At 36.3% G+C, this 14,539-nt stretch overlaps 1 protein-coding gene across 1 annotated transcript in view; it reads right to left on the bottom strand.

The window, feature by feature from the left end:
- Positions 1 to 14,539, bottom strand: part of LOC106052314 (uncharacterized) — a 95,813-nt gene that overhangs the window by 36,389 nt on the left and 44,885 nt on the right. The window contains exon 2 of the mRNA XM_056016000.1: positions 10,784 to 10,877. The gene's annotated coding sequence lies outside the window, so the exon portion shown is untranslated. The remainder of the gene's footprint in view (positions 1 to 10,783; positions 10,878 to 14,539) is intronic.

Below are 14,539 nucleotides of genomic sequence, written 5' to 3'. Positions count from 1 at the left end.
AGTTTTCGTACTGCATTAAGGCGCTCAAAAAAACACAACTCGGCTCGGGTTTCGAACTTAATTCCCTTAATAACCAAAAGGTTAATGGTCTTAGTGGCGACATCAAGACGGAGGGGTATTTTCTTTAACTTGTGTATCAATAAATAGTAAATATTTAGAATTATGTATACAACTATGTATACCACTATTTATATTTTAACCTATCCCTGTGTTTTGATCTCAATTCTCTTCTTCCAATCTAAATAATCAGATTAAGGAGCAGATTACAAAAGATGAAGAAATGTAATAAACATTCCCACATATGTCAATGGTAGTGATGATGGAAGCGGTAATGTTAGTGGTAGTCGTAATGATAGTATTGATGATATCATTGATGGTACTGGTGATGATAGTATGGATGATATCATTGATAGTACTGGTGATGATAGTATGGATGATATCATTGTAACGTGCGCATCTTAGTGTAAATGTGGAATGGTGCGATTGCGTGTTAGAAGGGAAAGAAGAACCAAAATGGAGGAATATGAACAAGAAAGTGCTTTCAGTGTTAATAAAGATTAAAGTACTTATAAACTGTGATTTGTCGTTTCCATGTCTAAAGAGTCTCATCCAATTTGGAGACGTAACAATCATTGATGGTACTGGTGATGATAGTATGGATGAAAATATTAATGATAGTATTTATGATAATATTGATGGTAGTAGTTAAGATAATATTGTGGTAGTGGTGTTGATAGTATTGATGACAGTATTGATATTAGTATTGATGATAGTACTGAAGGTAGTGGTGTTGATATTGGTCACAAACCACCTCCTCTATATACGGGTTGCCATGGGCGGTTGTAGATGTCGTTGTCTAAGGTATTGGATCGCTGAAGAGAAACTACAAGCACTAGTTCAATCTTTGTCGATTAAACATTTGAACATCTAACAGAGGTGCAATACAAGTCTGAGCGCACTCTCCAATACTCATATGTATAGTTAATAAATCATTTGTTCAGAACTGATTATCCTATCCACACTGGTCGCCATGAGGATCATCAGATCAATGCAAACAAAATAGTTTATGACATAGTGACTAACTCTCTTAAACTCCAGTCTCCTACGCTGACTACCTCTCTTAAACTCCAGTCTCCTACGCTGACTAACTCTCTTAAACTCCAGTCTCCTACGCTGACTACCTCTCTTAAACTCCAGTCTCCTACGCTGACTAGCTCTCTTAAACTCCAGTCTCCTACGCTGACTAGCTCTCCCAGGGTCCTGTTGATAAGGATCTCAACCCTCATGATACCAATGGTAAACCTTTCAATACTCGAGGTTGAGTAAAACTATAATTTAGGCCCTACCATGAATATAAACAAACATCGCCCTGAACAAAAGGAACATATGTTGAATTTCTCTGCTCTAGTATTAGACTGTGGAGTAGATCCCTAGAGTTAAACATCTCTCACATGTATGAGTAAGTATAATTTTAAACATACGTTTTACTTATAGATCGAAAACTTTTTTTCAAACCACACTTTTTATTCACAAATATCTATATTCTTTCAACATCATTTCAGAAATATTTAAATGAAATGACAATGACCTACTGTGCGAGTGATATGTATCTTGTATCACCACCCACTCAAATCTGTTTGCTCTCGCCATTCAGACTCCATTCGTGACTTTTTTTTTTATTAGCCATTACTTCCTGTCAACGTCCCGCACGTGCAGTTTAAAAATAAACTACATGTCAATCCATCATTTTCTAAAAATAGTACCTTTCATTAATTTGAATAGAAATACGTCCCTTTTTTACGGTAACAACATTGTACAGAAGGAAAGATCCTCGAACATGGTCATTTAATGTTAGGACTTGTATTAAGTTCAAAAAACAAGTTTATTTTGTGATTGAATTTCCAGCGAGTTTAGATAAAAAACAAACACTATAATTTCATACTTGTACTAGATTGCGGAACATCAGAATTCTGCCTACGAAATTAATTGACTGAACAAATCGTCTCTACACTAGGACCCAGTCCTGGGGATCTGTGGTGGTTCCACTTGCTGTACGAGTACCCTGGGGCCACTCGGTGAACCGGTTGAGAGTGATCTCAAAAGAATTAAAGCTTAAAAATAATTGACTTGTTTGTGTATAAGGACCGCGGCGTAGAAGAAGAGCAGAACTAAGAGACGGAAGCCACGTGACTTTGAATTATGGGAAGACTATGGAGGGAATAGTTGATTTGGAGAATATGGTTGGGATACTCAGAAATAAATCGTGTACTTTACAGAAAGAGAAAAGGCCTGCTGCTTCTGTTGTAAAGTAAGGCACAGAATTTAATATATCACAAACATGATTCAAACCAGATATACAGAATTTAGTGGTCACGTCGAGAAAGATCCAAATTCGGTTTAAAACTAACAAGAAATGTGAGATATTTACGTTACAAAAAAAAAAGCGATCAGAAAACCATACGTCTGTTTTCTTTGACAAGTGTGGGTAAATGTGGATGCGTGATATCATTATAGTATTCTACAATAGCCAGGGACACAGCAAGGATATTTTCCTCGGATGTCAATAGAATGTTCTCCCAATCAACAATGAGATTCCATCATTACGTCTTTGTAATATTTTGTGGAATCATTAAAACACGTAAGTGGCTCTAAGAAGTCAGCTCTCTGACAAGCTTGCATTCAGCCACACTAGTTTAACATCTTTCCAATCAACATTAATTTTTGGCGCGTCTTTCTTACAGTTCAAATCTTGCTTTTATTTGTAAGGTAACTCTGGAATGTCTGGGTGAATAACGTTATGCATTGACACATTTATAGCCAGATCAATAGACCTTATGGTCCGAATAGTTTTTCTCTTCAAGATGACATTAAAGATTTATTTCAGCCTATACATCCAAATGTGTACCTCCAATATTTGCACACTTTTTTTATAAGTGTAGATTGAGAAGCTGAAATAAAAACATGAGATCGCTTATTTAATGTACCTGGAGCATTGAACTGTTCTGTCTTGTAAAGATGTTACTTCAATGTAGATTTGACACAATGTCATCAATGTTATTCTCATAACTTTTATCTTCACTCCATGTAATGGGATCACTCCATGTTATGGGATCACCCATGTAATGGTATCACTTCATGTAATGGGATCACTCATGTAATGGGATCACTAATGTAATGGGATCACTCCATGTAATCATTGTAATGGGATCACTAATGTAATGGGATCACTCCATGTAATCATTGTAATGGGATCACTCCACGTAATGGGATCACTCCCTGTAATGGGATCACTCCCCATGTAATGGGATCACTCCCTGTAATGGGATCACTCATGTAATGGGATCACTCATGTAATGGGATCACTCCATGTAATCATTGTAATGGGATCACTCATGTAATGGGATCACTCATGTAATGGGATCACTCCATGTAATTGGATCACTCCCTGTAATGGGATCACTCATGTAATGGGATCACTCCCTGTAATGGGATCATTCCTGTAATGGGATCACTGCCTGTAATGGGATCATTCATGTAAAGGGGTCGCTACTAATGTTCTTATCCTAGCTCATTGCCAGAAATAGTTATTGTTTTGTGGTGTTTTTATTTGTTTTGTTTTTTTGTTTTTTTGTACTACGCACAATGAACTAAAAGCCCAAAAGTCTCGTAGCTTCTCAGGACCTCGCCATTAAATTGTGTGTGGGGGGGGGGGTGCTTTCGCATTTCAAAAATGTAACATGTTTCACCATGGCTCAAAGTCAGTAGGTTACAAGAAACTAAAATGACATGAAATGTACACGTAATCCATTTCTTTCTTCTGTTTCTTTCTTCTGTTTCTTTCTTCTCCACAAAAATTTGGGAGGCTGGCGATATTACACTTAATGTACTTATTAATTAATTTAAAATGAAAGCAAATGAAATATCTTGTCAAAGGGCGCGTACTGTGTTCTGTGTTCTCATCGTCTGCTAAGTTACTAAATAACAGCACGTGGCAGATATTTCACTTTGCGCGCGACCTTTTCACACTTCCATCACATTGTCTAATGAGCTGATGAGCTGATAGCTTCAATCAAGTGACTTGATGTCGCCCTTTTCATTCTTTTTCTCTTCATTCTGCTAAATTACTTGTGGAGGTAAAACCACATGTGTGTGTGTGTGTTTGTAAGTGTGTGTGTGTGTTCTCAGCATTAGCTCGCTCGTGTGGAGAAGTAGATGTCACTTCCTGACACAGCAGTCGGGTGTCTGTCATCTGGTTTAACCTTCACTTCTTTTTTTTTTTTTTTGGTCTTTTTGTATTATCCCAGATCCGCCCCTGTAATCTCTGAATTCCTTATTTGCCAAGTGCTTGGAGAGGAAATGAAGAGGAAACGTGTTCACAAGTATCAGAGAGAGGAGGACTTACACAAAGTGAGCTTCTTCGGGATCAGAGATTCTCAAAGTAGAGAGGAGGTCTTACACAAAGTGAGCTTCTTCGGGATCAGAGATTCTCAAAGTAGAGAGGAGGTCTTACACAAAGTGAGCTTCTTCGGGATCAGAGATTCTCAAAGTAGAGAGGAGGTCATACACAAAGTGAATTTCTTCGGGATCAGAGATTCTCAAAGTAGAGAGGAGGTCTTATACAAAGTGAGCTTCTTCGGGGTCAGAGATTCTCAAAGTATAGAGAAGGTCTTACACAAAGTGAGCTTCTTCGGGATCAGAGATTCTCAAAGTAGAGAGGAGGTCTTACACAAAGTGAGCTTCTTCGGGATCAGAGATTCTCAAAGTAGAGAGGAGGTCTTACACAAAGTGAGCTTCTTCGGGATCAGAGATTCTCAAAGTAGAAAGGAGGTCTTACAAAAAGTGAGGGTCTTTAAGATCGGAGATTCTCAAAGTAGAGAGGAGGTCATACACAAAATGAGCTTCTTCGGGATCAGAGATTCTCAAAGTAGAAAGGAGGTCTTACACAAAGTGAGCTTCTTCGGGATCAGAGATTCTCAAAGTAGAGAGGAAGTCCTACACAAAGTGAGCTTCTTCGTGGATCAGAGATTCTCAAAGTAGAGACGAGGTCTTACAAAAAGTGAGCTTCTTCGGGATCAGAGATTCTCAAAGTAGAGGGAAGGTCTTACACAAAGTGAGCTTCTTCGGCATCAGAGATTCTCAAAGTAGAGAGGAGGTCTTACACAAAGTGAGCTTCTTCAAGATCTCAAAGTGGCTACATCTCTTTCAAACCTACATACAACTCCAGTCATTAATTTGTTACGTACGCTTATAAGATTTAAGTTTATATTTCTAGGTCGAAAGAAATACGTGAGCTTGAGAGCTTCTAACTTGTCATAGAGCCGACAACATTTATTGTAAATGAATTGAAATGGTTATGAATGTTTTGGATCTTATCTATTCCTATAGGTCAACAATAAAGCGAGATCGATTTTGATACCTATTAATTATAAAACTTTTAGTGTTTGGTTTTTACCACTTTTGATTCTCTAAATAATTACAATTGATTGTTAATAAAACATTTTTAAAACCATGATCAATGACCTTTGTCTGTTTCTAAGATAAAGACCTATGCCATTGTTTTTAAGATCATATAACTTTGTCATTTTCTAAGATCACAGACCTTTTTTACTAAGATTATATCACTCATTCTGTTTGTCTGTCTCTTTGTCTGTCTGACCGGTAAAAAGTTTGAAAATGTTTTCTCTAATTTATCTAATTTTGTTTTATATAGCAGGAAGGGAGCTAAACCAAGCAATTTTTAGATACATGACAATAATTAGCGGTTCTTTCCCTTAGATTAGCTTTTTGTTTTTTAAAGTATATTTTTTTCTATTGCTTGTTATGTATTAAGGATTACAGTTGCTACGCCCTAATGTACGTTCGTTGAGTTCTGTAAACGAAAGTTTATTTTCTACATGTCCAGCAAGATTCAAGTTGAGACCATGAGCAGCAGTGAAGAACTTTTCACTATAATACAAAGAAAGGGTCAAGAATTATTTCATTTCTAGAAAGTTCTTTAGAGAAAACGATATATTGGGGTATGTGAAGTCCTTGGAAAAGCATGTCAATAAGTACAGGTAGTTAATGGATGTTTATTTTCGTGCGTGCCTTTCTATACTGCAGTGGTAAGGGCGGTCCAGCGAATGTTGCTGTTAGCGAGAATAGCAACAATGTTTTGGTGAGCGTGCCTTTCGTTAAGTCAATAATATGCTAATGAACTAGTGGACTTAAAAGATATCTATTAAAGTCTTGTATCTTGGTTAGCTACAGCTAGAAATTCTGAGAGAGAGAGAGAAGAGAGAGAAAGAGAAAGAGAGAGAAAGAAGCAGTGTAGTATATATACAAATGTACTGACCTTAATAAAAGTTGAAGTTATGTGAACAAGCTAAGAGCTAGCTTTGCTGTTGAAAAATTACATAAGGAAATCGCACACAAGCCTAACAGTGTTCATTGTCCATTGTTGGTTCATATTGAGTATTGATGATCAGTTCATACTGTCAGTGTCTATCATTCGAGCTACCGTTTTATTAGTTCATTCTGTCAGTGTCTGCCAGTCAAGCTACCTTTTTATCAGTTCATACTGTCAGTGTCTGCCAGTCAAGCTACCTTTTTATCAGTTCATACTGTCAGTGTCTGCCAGTCAAGCTACCTTTTTATCAGTTCATACTGTCAGTGTCTGCCAGTCAAGCTACCTTTTTATCAGTTCATACTGTCAGTGTCTGCCAGTCAAGCTACCTTTTTATCAGTTCATACTGTCAGTGTCTGCCAGTCAAGCTACCTTTTTATCAGTTCATACTGTCAGTGTCTGCCAGTCAAGCTACCTTTTTATCAGTTTATACTGTCAGTGACTGCCAGTTAAGCTACCTTATTATCAGTTTTGTAATGTCGATGTCTGTCAGTCAAGCTACCTTATTATCAGTTTTGTAATGTCGATGTCTGTCAGTCAAGCTACCTTATATCCGTTTATGTATTAATACTAGTACACTTTATATGGTTTTATTTTCGCTCTTTTATTTCATCGCTTGGATTTATATTTATTGTGGATTGAGATTGAAAAGATTCATTTCAATCAACAAAATATTCGCGTCACTTCCGTGTATTATTAAAAGAATCCGTTGGTTTGGTGAAGTTGTTGCATGATCTCGAGTTGGCCCACTTAAAAGTCCTTCTTAACTCATAATTATTATTTTGAACAGTGTAGAAATGTGTTAGGCTAATTGAAATCATGTAGAAATGTGTTAGTATAGTTCCATGGTTAGGCTAATTGAAATCATGTAGAAATGTGTTAGGCTAATTGAAATCATGTAGAAATGTGTTAGGCTAATTGAAATCATGTAGAAATGTGTTAGTATAGTTCCATGGTTAGGCTAATTGAAATCATGTAGAAATGTGTTAGTATAGTTCCATGGTTAGGCTAATTGAAATCATGTAGAAATGTGTTAGGCTAATTGAAATCATGTAGAAATGTGTTAGGCTAATTGAAATCATGTAGAAATGTGTTAGTATAGTTCCATGGTTAGGCTAATTGAAATCATGTAGAAATGTGTTAGGCTAATTGAAATCATGTAGAAATGTGTTAGGCTAATTGAAATCATGTAGAAATGTGTTAGGCTAATTGAAATCAAAAGCAAAAGAATCGAAAAAGAAGGAGCAGAAAATAAGTCAGATAAAAAGCAACTATTGGTAGAATCCTGTGCTAAAAATGTAGTAAAATTCAGAATGTTTTCTCGCAAGCACTAGAGATTCACCCACGTTAGGATTAAAGCATTTATGAATGAACAGGCTCAACGCCATAAGACGACAAGGATAAAGACCTGTGTCGAAGTATATAGAGGGTTTGCTAAAATATGAAATAATCTTGACAGCATAAGTTTTACTGAGCCTAAGGATATTAAATTACCGTCAAAAAGGTGGACTTGATGTTCTGTTGTGTGTGTAGCCTTCTCTAAGATGAGGACAGTCAAGCTAGACAGTATTTGACCTTGTGAGTAAGGTTAAATTTCCCTTTTCAGATCTTGCGATCTATAGGGCAGATAATGTGAGGGTCTCCTGTTTCTTTGCCCAATGGTTAACAAACAGCACAACGACCAACCTCCTTTGCTTACTTTAAATAAGGTCGGGTACCCGTTGGGTATACTGAGGGGCGATAAAGAAAATCCCGAAATTCAAAATATAATTTACAACTTGCCTTCCGAACTGACGTAAAGAGCAAATGATTCACATTTTGTAATATTTTGTAATATTTTTTTATTATTATTTTTTTTTACGTATAAACAGCATGCAGCAGAGACGTATGTATGATATAGTTTCTATTTATATAAATATACAATTTGGGGTAATATAGGTTTACAATAAAAATGTACTTCATTCCTAAAATGTAAATTTTATTACAATGAATATCAAAAAAAAATATTATCTTATGAAATTTTGATAATTATGAATTTAACAAACATTTTAGTAAAATTATGTGATTTGACCGAATTTGGACAAAAAATATTCCTAATCAAATAAAATGCAAAATTTTCTTATTAAAAAGTTTATAGAGTTCTCTATGTAGTTGTACTACGAATATAAAAAACCGAAAGGTCATTCCTTCAAAGAAAGAAAACTATTGGAAAGGATGTCATGTTTCTCATTCTTATTATCTAATAAATAAATACCTAAAAATTGCACTATATTGTGCTTACTTCTTTTATCTTTTTTTTTAAATATTTTTATCATCATCTGGCTCAAGGATGCTGCTGCGGTTAGCGTAACAAAATGTCTTCACTCTTCTCAATTAGAAGCTATCCTTAACAGAAATCAAGACAAGGGCAAGTTCATTATTTGATGTCGATCATGTCGCTTTTCTTTGTAATTTTATTACTTTTTAACCTTTATTAGAGATGATTTTGACAGCGAATCGTGTCAAACTGAACCAGCTTTAAATGCCTTAAATATGAATGTCAAAGACATGTATATGTTAATATATATGGTAGTAGAAAGTTTATTGTGATAATTGATTAACTATTCCAAGTGTTATACTTTATTCATTTAGCAATAGTTCGTATTAGTTTCAAAAGTATTCCGATAGCTGAGAAATTACATTCGACACATTACTGTGATATGCAGAATGCCATTAAGGACATGATTAGATGCCCATCATATGACATACAATTTATGGGCCGCATTGTATAGAAATACCCGAGCCGATTTCGACACCCAGTCCGTCCCTGTCAGAAATCCCTGTCAAAGGAGACCTATCTATGGATCCTAAGTTACAGACCTCTGTGTATCAGCTCCCAGACTTAAAGCAGCCACCAAAGACTCAGCTCACTGTAGACGGTTCAATATATTACCTTTTATTTTCTTCCTTAGCATTGGACTTCGTCCTATATATTCTCAAAGTTTTTATCAATTCATTTTTTGATAATCCATAATTAAAATAATAGATCTAGTATCTCAGACGATTGAAACTGTATCAACTGCTGATGTCATTTCGCTAACTTCCAAGTACAAACAAACATAGTCACTTGTACGTTGTGTTCCCTAAAACTTGAGAACCACTGCTGGGCAGTCTTTAGTATGTGAATAGAAATTGTGGTGGTGCAGGGAGGGGGGGGTTATCAGGGGGATGGAAAGGCGATAAAGCCTGTTGGAAGAGATGGCCCGTGAGTGATGGCCGTCAAATTTGTGTGCTCAGGATTGGAAAAGTCCAGTAGAGAATCCTGGTGAATAGATTATTACAGTATCCGAGTGGTGATACTCGAGTCCATCCTAGCCTGGAGGGATGTCTTGGTATTATCTTTTTTTTCTTAAGGAAACAGATACCTTCAGTACAACATGCTGGTTTATGAGACAGGCTATGCAAATGTGTGTGTGTGGGGGGGGGGGAGAATCTGAGACCGTCTGCTCTTCAAATATGGAAATTTCGGTCAAATGTTTTTCTTACTTCTAAACTTCTTGGTATATATTCAGCATAAAATATTAAGTATGAAGAAAGGTAACCTCCTCTTTCCCTTATTCCCCTGTGTTTTATAACTGTGAAAATATAACTACATCATCTATTGGGATAGTAGTTATAGAAATATTTACAAAAATATGAAGTTAAAATTCAACAATTTTGTGCTCTTTCAAAGTCGTATAAGAAAAGTTTTATCCGGGTCTCGGACAATCTCATTTTTTATAAATTCATTTTTTGTTCAGTTGATTAAGAAGTAATTGAAAAAATAAACTTTTGAGATTTTGAAGGTTGCAATGTTGAGCATTGAAAGATGCAATGTTCAGATTTGAAAGACCAAAATTTTGATATTTTAAAGACAAAAATATTGAGATTTTGATGTGAAAAATGTTACGATTTGTTTAAGCTGTTGTTTTTTTTTAAAAGAATCCTGGTAATCACAAAACATTTCCAAGAAGGTTCAGTAAACCAGTTCTATTCTTAGTTTTAACCAGTTCTAGACTTAGTTTTAACCAATTCTAGACTTAGTTTGAACCAGTTATAGACTTAGTTTTAACCAGTTCTAGACTTAGTTTGAACCAGTTCTAGACTTAGTTTGAACCAGTTCTAGACTTAGTTTTAACCAGTTCTAGACTTAGTTTTAGTTTCTGAATTCTATGACATTCTTATGGTAACTAAACATACTTTTTGTTCTGTTGTAAAATGGACTACCGCCAGCTAGTCTAAATCCCAGGATTAACTTGCAGAGACCATCTAACCCTAACCCTAACTTGCAGAGACCATCTAACACAATGTGGTTACGTAATAATTAAATGAAGCTTTGAAACAATAATGGACTTTCAAATACTAGAACACTTTACTGACCTGTGGGGATCTTCTGTCTTATAGTCACTGACACAGTAAGGCGCTCCTGGTCAGCGGATGTAAGTAAATCTCATTTATCAGTTCAGAAAATGTGCTGTGATAGAGAAAGGATGTTAGTTAAACACGCTGGCTGGGACAGACTCTGGGTCAAACAAAAAAGTTACGTAACAAAATTTAGTCCAGGGGAGTTGATTCAACGCGCGGGGAATTTAGTCTGAGGCGTCTGCTGTCACTGTGTCTGAGGCGTCTGCTGTCACTGTGTCAGATAAAGGAACAGACGAAGAAAATGGAAAGAAAGTTTAAGTCAGGAAGAAAAAAAGTGTTAAGGAGCTAAAAGTAAAAGTTCATGACCTCGCCAACTCTTTGGGAATACCGGAAATTATTGATTTGGTTTGTTACTTTATTTAGACAAACTAAAAAAAAAAAAATTCTGTGATGGGAAAACTATGGCACGCGGGCCGAATCGGGCCCGCCGAGAAGTTTCATCCGGCCCGCCACATGTTTTGTTTTCACTATACAAAAGGGATACAGATTTTGAATACAAGATAAAATATTGGTATTATTTAAAAGAAAACTGTTCTGTTACTGAATAGTTTGCCTGCATGTGTTCCTTGAATTAAGCAACAAAATGGCAAGACGTTTTTCATTAAGTTTGGGTAAACCACTCCGAGAATAATATTTTCCTGCACTGCACTAGCATCAAGACATCGTTTGTAAAACTGACTTGACTATTGCATGAGTTCCTTAATTATATGCAATCTGAACACTCCTCTCCTATATACTTTACTATACGAAAGACAAATGGCTAAATGCAGGTCGCACGGTGCTATTTAGAACGAGTTTGGGAACTAACAAAATGTAAAATTTCTTTTTTCTAATTGGTCTGCAGAACGTGAAATATTTTAAAATTATGCACCGCGCTCTGACTTTGCATATTCACAAGTCCACTCTGTCACATAAATAAATTAAATATAATTATATAAGTGAACATTAATTTTATCGATATCTGGAGGGTGGGCACATTAATGGTTTCAAACAACAACTTGTATTTACAAATCAGTTAAAACTTGTGAAGGAAGACGAACTTAAGTATTATGAAGATAACTTGATAACTTCATGGCGAATTGTGAAAAAAAAAAAAAAAGAATTTAGAATTTAAAAATTCTGTGCTATTGAAAAAGATTTTGATATTTTCAGAATGTCTTTTAGAGTAGTATAAAGTGTGTGGTAGTGAAAATAAGACTTGAAACTTGATTGCTGCCTGGTCGTGTGGTATGCGCGCTGAACTGTCGTTCGGTCGTCTTGATGGTCCCGGGTTCGTACCCTTTAGTTAGCTAGCTTGAGGGGAAACCTGCTGTTTCTCTTTCTCTTCACTTCAGCAAGATTATTTTATTTAAACACTTTAAAATTATCTAAGCAACAACTTTTGCAATTTCTTTTTTTTTATTCGAGATACGAAACAAAATAATTTATTAACAATAGTTAATTAACTGGTAATTTTTTTATTTGATTCTTGTGTTGTCAGGTAAAAGAAATAATTGAGCAAAATTTCAGCTTGATTCGAGATTGGGTGTGGGAGAAATCACGTGTACAAAGTTTTTACCAGACAGACAGTCAGACAGAGTGAGTTGATGAAAGCATTCGGAAGAAAAACCCCTGAAGAGCAGCAATTGAATTATATTGCAACGGTGGAGTGCTTGTGAATAGAAATGTGTTTCTGAGTGCATATATGAAGATTTCATTTTTAATCTCACTACTCACTTGTTACAGTCTTTGGAAAACAGCTAACCTCCAGCTACCCCCCAGCTAACCTCCAACTAGCCACCAGCTAGCCTCCAGCTAACCTCCAGCTAACCTCCAAGTAGCCTCCAGCTAACATCCAGCTAGCCTCCAGCTAACATCCAGCTAGCCTCCAGCTAACCTCCAGTTAGCCTCCACTCCAGCTAACCTCCAGCTAGCCTCCGGCTAATCTCCGGCTAACCTCCGGCTAGCCTCCAGCTAACCTCCAGCTAGCCTCCAGAATCACCAAACTAAGAATTGTATTTGTTTGTTTTTTTCAGTCCCCTCGAATGAACAAGAATCTTATTTCTGGCGATGTTCACAGTTCGCGCGTGCAGTTAGAGAACATGATCAACCCAACATGACGAAAGTGGGCATGTAAGCGATATCAAGGGAAGATAACAGATGATGAGATCACATGACAGGTTCTACGTTTTGACAAGATGGAAGCTGTGCTGGTCAGAACAAAACGTGATGCGGCAAGAAAGCTCGCCAAGATGTAGCCAGAAAAAGAAAAACCAGTTCAAAAAATGTGAGAGGCTGGACCACCTTATATTTAGGTACAAAAATGTGAGAGGCTGGACCACCTTATATTTAGGTACAAAAATGTGAGAGGCTGGACCACCTTATATTTAGGTACAAAAATGTGAGAGGCTGGATCACCTTATATTTAGCTACAAAAATGTGAGAGGCTGGACCACCTTATATTTAGGTACAAAAATACGGTTGACTTTTGACTGTAGACATGATATCAGTCATGATATCAGTCAGAGCGCTTGCGAGTGAGATTTTTCTAATGCTAGTTTTTGACCTTGACCGAAACAAATAAATGTCTTTAAAAGGGTGTATTAAAAATTGACGTAGACCCGGATAAAAAAAGTTTGGATTTATTTCAAGACAAACGATTGGCCTTAAACGAGAAAATTAGACTGAGAATTTTTTTGTTTTGTTTTTTGGGAGGAGAATCGTGTTTATATAAACATTTTCTCAGTATGACTCATATATATATATATATATATATATATATATATATATATATATATATATATATATATATATATATATATATATATATATATATATATTAATAATAATAAAGATTGTCTTCGAGTCCGAAGATTAGTAAGGAGTACAGTATTTTCCGTGGCTGCGCAGCCCCAGTTCTGACCTATATATTTTGCCACACCCAGGGCAAGCATAACCATTGTCCGCAGGTGGTCGATTTAGATTTTCTTTTTGCCGTCTGCGTTTGTCCTCGACATCGGATTTTCTTTTGGTCTCAAATGTGTATCCCGCGGCCTTCGTGAGTGACCTCCAGCTGTCTCGTTCTGAGGCCGCATGCAACCAAATGCTCTCTTCTATGTCAGCCAAGGAAAGTTGACGCCTAAGCTGGTCTTTAAAGCGTTTACGTGGGGTGCCTCTGTTACGTCGACCACCTTTTAGCTCACCAAAAAAGACTGCCTTTGGCATACGTTCGTCCCCCAAACAGGATACGTGCCCTACGTTACATATATATATAACTCAATTTGACTGGACGTTTCGGGCAATGTATAGAATGCCGGATTTCGCACTTTGTGAAAGAGAAAGAGAAATTGGAAAGAAAATTTGTTCAAATATTACAATTCAAATTCAATCTACCTCTGCGTTTGTGTGGGTCTGTTCGTATCATTGGGATTGTTTTAATGTAACAAATTAATCATTTAGATAATTTTTTAGCGGCCCCCGAAAGGGGAAAAGAAGGTATTAGTTTTGTGCGAAATGTCTGTCCGTCTGTCCGTCCGTCCCGTTAAGATCTCGTAAACTAGAAAAGATATTGAAAATCCGACATCACAATATTTTAGACCATTCAAAGTTCTGATGCAACGGTTACTTTTTTTTCTGAAAGCGAAAAATCTAATTTTTAAAATCAGTTATGCAAGCAGTTTTTAAAGAGAAAAAGCTAATTAGTATGCATTATAAGTTAGACCTAATTTAACA

The sequence above is a fragment of the Biomphalaria glabrata genome, chromosome 1 (assembly GCF_947242115.1).
Source record: "Biomphalaria glabrata chromosome 1, xgBioGlab47.1, whole genome shotgun sequence".
In the NCBI taxonomy this organism is placed as follows: domain Eukaryota; kingdom Metazoa; phylum Mollusca; class Gastropoda; family Planorbidae; genus Biomphalaria; species Biomphalaria glabrata.
Note: the sequence above shows the minus strand (reverse complement) of the source record. Positions and strands in the feature narration are given on the sequence as shown.